The following is a 9,803-nucleotide window of genomic DNA, read 5'->3' as shown; positions in this document are numbered from 1 at the left end:
CTTTGAGGTAACATTTCTGAGATGATTTCAGATTAAAGACCGTATCTACTTGAATGTTGACAAACATTCAGATCGAGGTAACCAGATAACTTTTGACAACCAGAACTTAGATATTGAGTGTAAATTGTTCACATAAACATTTTTTAATTTTGCATTAATGTGCTACTTCCAATTAATGTGTCCAAACACCAAAGATTTATAGTCATTCCAAATAATTTCGGTGCACTCTATAGAGCTTGGAGTGCACATCAACATCTTACGTAATATGGTTGATATAGAATCTAACTCATTTAATAGAATTGAATAGTATAATTATTTTTTAAATGTTTTTAATTGTTATATTATTAATAAAATATTATTTAAGTATTTTGTTACATTCTTATCTTAAATAAATTATAGTTATCTAAATCCTTATCTAAATTAGAAAGTTTGAATTAAATAATTTAATTTGTGATACTTTTAAAATTTCTTTCTACTAAAATAAGTTGAGATTATATCAAAAATATATTTCTACTTTAAAATAAATAAATATTTTTGATGTTTCTATATTTGAGTTTTCTTTATATTATATATAAATTAAATAAAATAAGTATTAAATAATTGCTACACATTTCTTACAGTTATTATGCATGAAAGAGGAAATAACAAAAGGCATGAAAGAGGAAATAACAAAAAGAAAAACGGACAAAGAAATGTCTATTGATTTTTAAAAATAAAGTTTAAGTTTAACGAAATCAATTTTAATTATTTTTAGAATAGATATGTATAGTTGTATTGATGGACACCATTGATTTGATAAAAATAAATAAAGAACCTTAATTTCCAATTTAGAAAAATAAAAAGTAACTTCTATATTTCAACATTTTAAACATAAAATTATAATTTCTAAATTTATTGCTAAATCTTTGTCTTACATTCCAAACTTACAAATGAAAAACAATTCTAAATCCTTGTCTAAATTAGAAAGTTTGAATTAAAAAATTTAAGTTGTGACACTTTTAAAATTTCTTTCTACTAAAATAAATTGAGATTATATCAAAAATATCTTTCTACTTTAAAATAAATAAACTATATAACATTTATTTCTATCACATGTAATCTTTAACTAAATCTCAACCATATTTTTGTTGTTTCTATATTTGAGTTTTCTTTATATTATATATAAATTAAATAAAATAAGTATTAAATGATTGCTTCACATTTCTTACAGTTACTATGAATGAAAGAGGAAATAACAAAAGGCATGAAAGAGGAAATAGCAAAAATAAAAATGGACAATGAAATGTCTATTGATTTTAAAAATTGAAGTTTAATTTGAACGAAATCAATTTTAATTATTTTTAGAATAGATATGTATAGTTGTATTGATGGACACCATTGATTTGATAAAAATAAATAAAGAATCTTAATTTCCAATTTAGAAAAATAAAAATTAACTTCTATATTTCAACATTTTAAACTTAAAATTATAATTTCTAAATTTTAAAAATCAAAGTTACATGAACATAATAATCTACATATAGCCAAACCTTAATATTTAGGCTTAATATTAAATACTATAATTTAGCCTAATGCTTTTCTTATGAACATATTATTTAGCCAAACCTTAACCCTAAACCTAATCTTACCATTGTTGAAACCTAAACCTAAACTTAACCCTAACCGTAGAATTAAATACTACCTATAACTTGAATTAAACCTAACCCTATTTCAATACTAATACTAAAAATTAAACTCTAACCTTATAAATTACCACCTATATATTAAACCCTAACCCTATTATGGTACCAACACTAACTCTAACACTAATTAAACTGCAATTGACTAACCCCATCCCTGATTGGGCCCTACTCCTAACCTTCACACTAATTATAATTAAAGGTCAATCCTTATCCCAAGCATTATCCTACAATAACCTTTATTCTAAATATAATCTTACCTTAATTTAAACTTAACTATAACCTAACCCTTAACTTAACTATAACCCTAGAATTAAACAATACCTACAACTTGAACTCTAATCTAACCATAATTGAACCCTAACCCTAAACTAAAACCTAACCCTAATTGAACCTTAATTCTAATTAAATTATAACCTAACCCTAACCCTAATTAAACTCTAATCCTAATTTAACTCTAACCTTAATGCAATTGAATCATAATCCCAATTTTAACCCCAATTGAAATCTAATAATAATCCTAACTATAATGACATCCTTATTATAATCAAAACCTAACCTTCACAATATCCCTAATCTAGACCTAATTTAACCCTAATCATAGCCTAATCTTACCATAAATGAAACCTAACTATAACCTAACCCTAAACTTGAATATAACCCTAGAATTAAGCCCTAACTATAATTTTAACCCTAATCTAACCATAATTAAATCCTAAAAACCCTAACTGTGGTCCTAACCCTAACCCTTAACCCTTACCCTAACCTTATGATATAAACCCTAAACTCTAGACATAATCCTAACCATGCTTTCGAAGAGTTGTTATCTTAAACAACCATAAACAATGGTTTTAAATTGCCATTTTCATCTACAAACAATGCTTTACAAGAAACTTTCTATATCTATTATCCCTATTATCATGGATATGGATAAAAAATAATGAATTATTTTTTCAATAATTAAATGCTAAAAAAACAAATAATGAAAAATAATAATTAAATAATCTAGATAAATTAAACAGCTCTTAATCAATAGAAAATAACAAAAAAACATTTAAAAAGTTTGAAAAATGTGGGATGAAGATAAACCTTAAAAAAATGCTTATCCTTCAACCAAACTATAGACCATGTATTTAGCCAACAATATAGGCAATAAACACCAAAACAATAATATATCACAGTGCACAAGTGACATATAAAGGATTATATAGTAATCATAAATAGAAATGATTTTTATTATTTCATCAAATTAAAAAAGATGAAAGTAGCACATAAAAGATAATAAAATTAGTATAAATTTATTAAACACATCCATTTGAAGGATGCTCATATATATTATATAGAAGTATTTTAGATATCTATACTAATAAAAAAATTAATATGTATAATAGAGTTATTTTATTTTAACTAAAATTCTTAAATTTAAAATTAATATAATTTTTCTTAAACCTTACTTTATTTTTTTTTATAGAATATATAATAATTTATTTATATACTAAAATATCATATTCTTTTTCATAAGGAAATACATAATCTTTTCAATAAAGAATCTAAAAATAATTTTCAAGAAGTGAAAATAGGTTTATATTTGAAAATATAGAAAATATTTTATAACATGTACAATTTTTTTTTAAATCAAGTCTTAACTCTAATACTACAGGTCAAATTGAACCCTATCCCTAAACCAAATTGAACCCTAACCCTAATTTAATTGAATATTAATCTAAATTCTAACCCTAATTAAACTCAAATCCTAAGCCTAACTATAATTAAACCCTTATCACAATAAATCCCTACTAACCCTGACTATAATTAACTATAACCCTTTAAATCCTAACTCTAAGATTTGGCTCTAATTGAACCCCAACCCTAAGCTAATATTAACCCTAACCCTAATTATGCTTGAACCATAATGTTAATTAAACAATAAATCAAACTTTATTTGAACCCTAACCATAACCCCGAGATTTATCCGATAATAATAACCTTAGTTGTAATCTAACATTAACCATAACCCTAATATAACCTAACCTTAACCTTAACCCTAATCTAAATGTATTTGAACCTTTATGATAACCTAACCCTAAAATTAATCCAAACCATAATTAAACCCTATCTTGAACTTAAACCTCAACCATCAACTTAAACTTACCTTGACCTTATCTCTAATCTAAACTAAATTGAACCCCAATATTATTTGAATCTTTATGGTAACATAAACCATAACTCTAATTAAACTATAACCATAACCTTAAAATCAAACTTTATTCTACAACCCTAACCCTGTTTGAATCCTAACACTAAATCTAACAATAATATTGAACCTAATCCTAATTAAACCCTAATTAACTCTAATTCTAACCCTAAATCAAATATTCCCCCTAATTAAACTTCAACCCTAGCCTAAATTTAACCCTAACCATCATTGTGCATGAACCATAAACCCTATTGAACTATAAATCTAACCCTGTTTGAACTCTAACCAGAAATTAACCCTAAATTTCTTTCTAAACCTAATCCTAAGCATGATCTAAACTAAATCCTAATCATATCCCTAACCCTAATCCTTATGATAACTTAACCATATCGATGAACCCAAACCCTAATGATAATCATCTATCATAACCCTAAAATGTAACCCTAACCCTAAACCTTGTTACACTAATCATAACCCAAAACCTAACCCTAAACTAACCATGATTCTAAGCCTAACCCTAAATCCTAACTATAAACCCTTACCCTAAATCCTAGCCCTAACCCTAAACATGATGTAAACCTACTCCTAACCATTTCTCTATTCATAATCCTAAACCCCAACCCTAATCATATTCCTAACCCTAACCTCAACCATAAATGAAAACCTAATCCTAATCATAATTATAACCCTAAAACTAACACCGATCCTAACCATAATGTAAACCCTTACAATAATCCTAACCCTAACCCTTAACACTAACCCTAATGTAAATCTTAACCCTACCCACTATGCAATCGCTAAGCATAACACTAAACTTTAATCCTAATCCATACCCTAAACCCCAACTATAACCATAATTCTAACCCTAGACTTGATTGTAACCCAAATCCTAAACCTAACCCTAACACTAATCGTGATGTAAATTATTGTCCTAGCCATAAAACTAACCCTAACAATTATCCTAACACTAGAAATAATCTTAAGAATAACCCTAAGCCTAACCCAGCAATGATGTAAATCCTAAAGTCAAATAGGTTATTCGATACTTATTCTACTGCTAACTCTAACTATAATTAAACCCTAAATAAATTATAACACTAATCCTAACCCTAACAATAAGCATAATTATAACCTTAAACCTAACTATAACCCAAAGCCTAAGATTAACCGTAATCCTAACAATGATATAAACCCTAAATATCATCCTAAACCCTATTTCAAACCATAACCCTAACCTTAACCATGATTTGAACCCTACACCTACCCATAATCCTAGGCCCTAACCCTATCCATAATCCTAACAATAACCCTAATCATGGTATAAATTCTAACCATAACGGTAATCCTAAACCTAACCCTAACCATGATGTAAACCATAACCATATCTATAATACTAGTACATTAATCCTAACCCTAACTTGAACCATGATGTAAACTATAACCTTTACCATAGTCCTAACCATGACTCTAAACCATTACCCTTATCATAACCCTTACCCTAACCCTAACCTAGCTTAATCATAATCCTAAACCCTAACCCTAAAAATAGGGAATGGCTTTACAACCCTTAGGATGCACCAATTATCTAAACCTAAAAATAAACTCTAAACCTAACCCTAACCCTAACCCAAAACCCATCCCTAATCTTAAGAGTAAATCTTATCCATTATCCTAATCCTAACTCTAAACCCTAACCTAAACACCGCTCTGACCCTATCCCTAATCTTAAACCCTAACCCTAACCATAATCCTCATGCTAATCCTAATCCTAAACTTAACTCTAACCATGATGTTAATAATGACCCTAACCTAAATCTTAACCCTTACCTTAACCCTAACCTTAACTCTGACTGTAGTTTGATATAAACCCTAACCCTAACCATAATCCTAACTATGACCATAACCCTAAGCCTAACCATAATCCTAAACCTAACCTTAACATCAACCATGATGTAAACAATAAAATTAAGCACAACCCTAATCATAATCCTAACCCTAAACCTGATCCTAACTCTAACTAGCCATAATCCTAAACCCTAACCCTAACACTAAACTTTACCCTAACCCAAATTAAAATTTTATCCTAATCTATTCCAAAACTTTTTCTATCTCTATTAATATCTTTGACTGCAATCTTAACCCTAACCCTAACCTTAAGCCTAGCCTAATAATAACCCTAAATCTAACTATATCTTTAACCAGACATGTAATCTAGAACTCCATTAGCAAATGAGACAATATACATATATCGGTTTGAAACCTAATCCCAATTCACTTTTACCCCAAAACCATAACCTAATTTATCTCTAATCATAATTTAACCCTAGCCATAATGTAATTGAATAATAACCCTAATTCTAACTTAAATTGAAATATAATACTTGAATTAATCCCTAACTACAACTTGAACCCTAATCTAACCATAATTTAAACACTAGCCCTAACCCTTATCATAAACCTAACCTGGACCATGATGTAAATCTTAACCCTAACCATAACACTTACCTTAACCATAACGCTAACCATAACCATAATACTCACGATTAAATACACTTTTATATTATCATTAAATAAAGTTGAATATATCTTAGATTTTAGTATTTTCTTTGATCTTGCAACACATATATATTGTAAAAAATAGTCTAAATAGATATATAAAATTTTATATATCTTTGCATAATAATATAATAATATTATAATATAATTTATTTTAATAAATACATACTATATAATATTATATAGTTCTATTTTGAATTTTTTTAATGTTTCCCATGTTGCGTTGCGACTGCTACTAGCTTACATATATTTGATTTTAATCATATATATATATATATATATATATAATACGCTGAGAGATATCTTTCTCGAGGCACCTATTTTTATCATGTACCCCGAACTCTAATAGGCACCTCTAGAAGGATATCTCTAGGCATACTATATATATATTTTATTAAAATCAAATATATGTAAGCTAGTTGATTAAATTAATTAAAAAACTAAACTACATGAATACAATAGTATCCTATCTTAGAAGAAACTAATAAATACCTTTATTTTTTAAAGACAATTTGACTTTTATGATATTCAAATTTATTAATGTAAATTAAATATATATATAATTTAAAATTAGACAAAATCCAAGACTAACACATCTTATTCTGATTTTGTGCCTTAAAAATGAACTTTACTTTTCAGTAAAGAAATCAATACATTTATTGTAGTGACAAGCACAAAAGAAAACAAATCAATTGAAGAACATGTTCAAGCTAAGAAAGAGGGAAGAAAAGACAAAACATGATTCTATAGGTGGTCAAGGATGAAGGGTGGTTGATGAAAGCAAGTAATTAGTGATGTTCAAGCTAAGAAAGTGGAAATAAAAGAGAGAACATTATTATGTAGGCGGTCAAGAATGATGGGTGAAAGAAACCAAGCAATCAAGTACTTTTAAGGCCACCCTTGAGCAGCTCGATAGTCTATGTGTTTGTCTTGAATGATTTGGCCAAAACATCGTCGGGGATACTGGTTGTGAAGAGAGTAGAAGGGACCGACACGGTGCCTGCATTGGCGCTTCCAAAGGTAGAAATAGCCAAGGCCTCGTTGTCAGCATCCGTGTTCAGTTGGTAATGGAGGAGTCCTTTCGGAAACACAAATAAATCCCCTTTAGTGAGGGTTTGCGTGAATAGCTTTCCCGTGGTGTCCACAACTCCAACGAGGAGATATCCGTCCACAAGAAACAAAAGTTCAGAAGCATGGGGGTGAGTGTGAGGAGGGTTCAATCTGCCCGCAGGGAACTGCAGCACCGCCATTGACACGCCCAACCCATTCAGTACCAGAAACTCTGCCGCCACCGCCTTCATCACTTTTATTGTTGTCTGCCCAGTTAAATTGTTGTTTTGCACATTTTGGAATCCTGTGAAAGTGAAGAAACTGCCAGTCAAATTAAGTGGGTTCTGGCCCGCCGGAACAAGGAAATTGGTGAGAATATCAGGATCCGATGCGTAGATTGCACCAACACTACTGAATACCACTAAAATTGCAATCAAACAAGCTCCATTAAATTCCATCTCTTTCTGAATTTTAATACTGTAGAAAGGAGGAGTTCTAAAAGTTTGGGTGTGAAGGGAAGTTGTTAGAAAGCATGTATCTATAGGACAGCCAGAGTTTATGTTGGAGAGAGTTGCGAGGACATCAATGGTGAAGCTAGCTTTGTTTTCTATCTCCTCCCCTTAGCCCAAGCTAAAATTCAAAATGTTTGGAAACATATATCGGATTTTCCTACAAAAATTGGCCACCTTAATCTCGATTATGTCAGAGCAATCTACACAAAAAAATTTTGATTGTGTCGATCAATTTTAATTTGAGAATATACCTATTAGGATTTCCTTTTGCTCAATTATATAATTAAATTTTCAATTTTTTATTGTCTTTTTATGGCAATCTAACATGTTATGTTTGTCATTTTTTTTATAACTTAAATTGGTATTTCTTTCTTCTTAAAAAAAATATTAATTTTATATTACTATTTGTTAAGTTAGGCTTCTCTCAATTCTTGTCCATTTTTATTTATTTTTATATTAATTTATTCTAATATATTAGACCTTATCTACAATTCATGAATATAGTAACATTATTAGCCCTGATCTTAGTGTGTCTTATCCATACTTGAAATCTACAATCCCTCATCCTAGGTCAATTCCATAATGCAAAGGAGTGATGTCACATGGTGCCGCCTTGATCTAACATTAAAAAGATCTACTTCCATCCTTTTACAATAAATGTAAGGAGTTGACGTTGAACATGTTTATATGGTGATTCATTGTGTCTTTCTTATAGGCATTCATATCCAATAATTAGTCACCCTCCTAGAACATCAAGGAGCATTCACTATGAACAATTCAACTTGGTGCATTGAAAGGAATAATTATTGCATTACATTTTGTATCCTAAATGAGTTCCATGCTTGTTTTCTATCTACCAACTTTTGTAAAGAGATTTAAATGAGGAGAATGTGATTGTTCATCAGTCAACAATCTCTCTAAGTCTCTCCAAGGTATTTCTACAAAATGTCAATCCTTAAGCACGAATTGAAAATAGAGATTGGAGTGACCAAGGTTGTAAAACCACACATATTTTATAGGTCATACACCATTTTCATGTTCTATAGGATTTATCTAAAGCCACAAGGTCACCATTTTCAGAATTGCATTTTTATAAAATTCCAAGGATAGTTTGCAATTACCCCTCTAACTAAATCAACGTTTCAGTCATGTTCTTCCCTAAGATTGTAATCTCCTCATCATCAACCTTTCTACATCTTTCTCTCCTCAACTCAGCTACTTCAATAGCGTTGGGCTCATCATTGTTAAAAAAAAAAATTACCAACAATTAAGTGACATATAACATTCTACTTTTTCCTTTTACGAAGAGGATTTCTTAACTTGGTGAATTTTAGATATTTGGCCAATATTTATACAACCTGTCGCCTACAAGACTGAGGCATTGTGTGATTCGACAGACACGTTTTGAGCAGACCATTTTAAGAGGGAAAAATCGATGGCAGCTGTTAAATTCATCGTCCATTTATGCAGTTTAACGTCTTTTGATGTTGTCTATATGTGTGTGTGTGTAACATTAAACTGCAAGTTTGTGATTGTCTTCACTCATGGGAGTTTAATATGTTATGTTTTTATTTATATCTTAAATTCAAATTTTTCTCATATATAATGTTATGCTTTTTTTTTTAAGATTTTATATCTTAAATTGGTTTTTCTTTCTTCTTAAAAAAAAACATTAATTTTATAATTTTATATTATTATTTTGTTAAGTTAGGCTTCTTTCAATTCTTGTCTATTTTTATTTATTTATTTTAATATATTCTAACATATTAAACCTTATCTATATAATTCATGAACATTGTAACATTATTA

The 9,803-nt window shown here is 29.1% G+C and overlaps 1 pseudogene; it reads right to left on the bottom strand.

The window, feature by feature from the left end:
• Positions 1–7,310: 7,310 nt before the first annotated feature.
• Positions 7,311–7,940, bottom strand: LOC131040878 (germin-like protein 9-3; annotated as a pseudogene).
• Positions 7,941–9,803: the final 1,863 nt, after the last annotated feature.

The sequence above is a fragment of the Cryptomeria japonica genome, chromosome 10, assembly GCF_030272615.1.
Source record: "Cryptomeria japonica chromosome 10, Sugi_1.0, whole genome shotgun sequence".
In the NCBI taxonomy this organism is placed as follows: Eukaryota; Viridiplantae; Streptophyta; class Pinopsida; order Cupressales; family Cupressaceae; genus Cryptomeria; species Cryptomeria japonica.
This window is presented reverse-complemented; position numbering and strand designations above follow the sequence as displayed.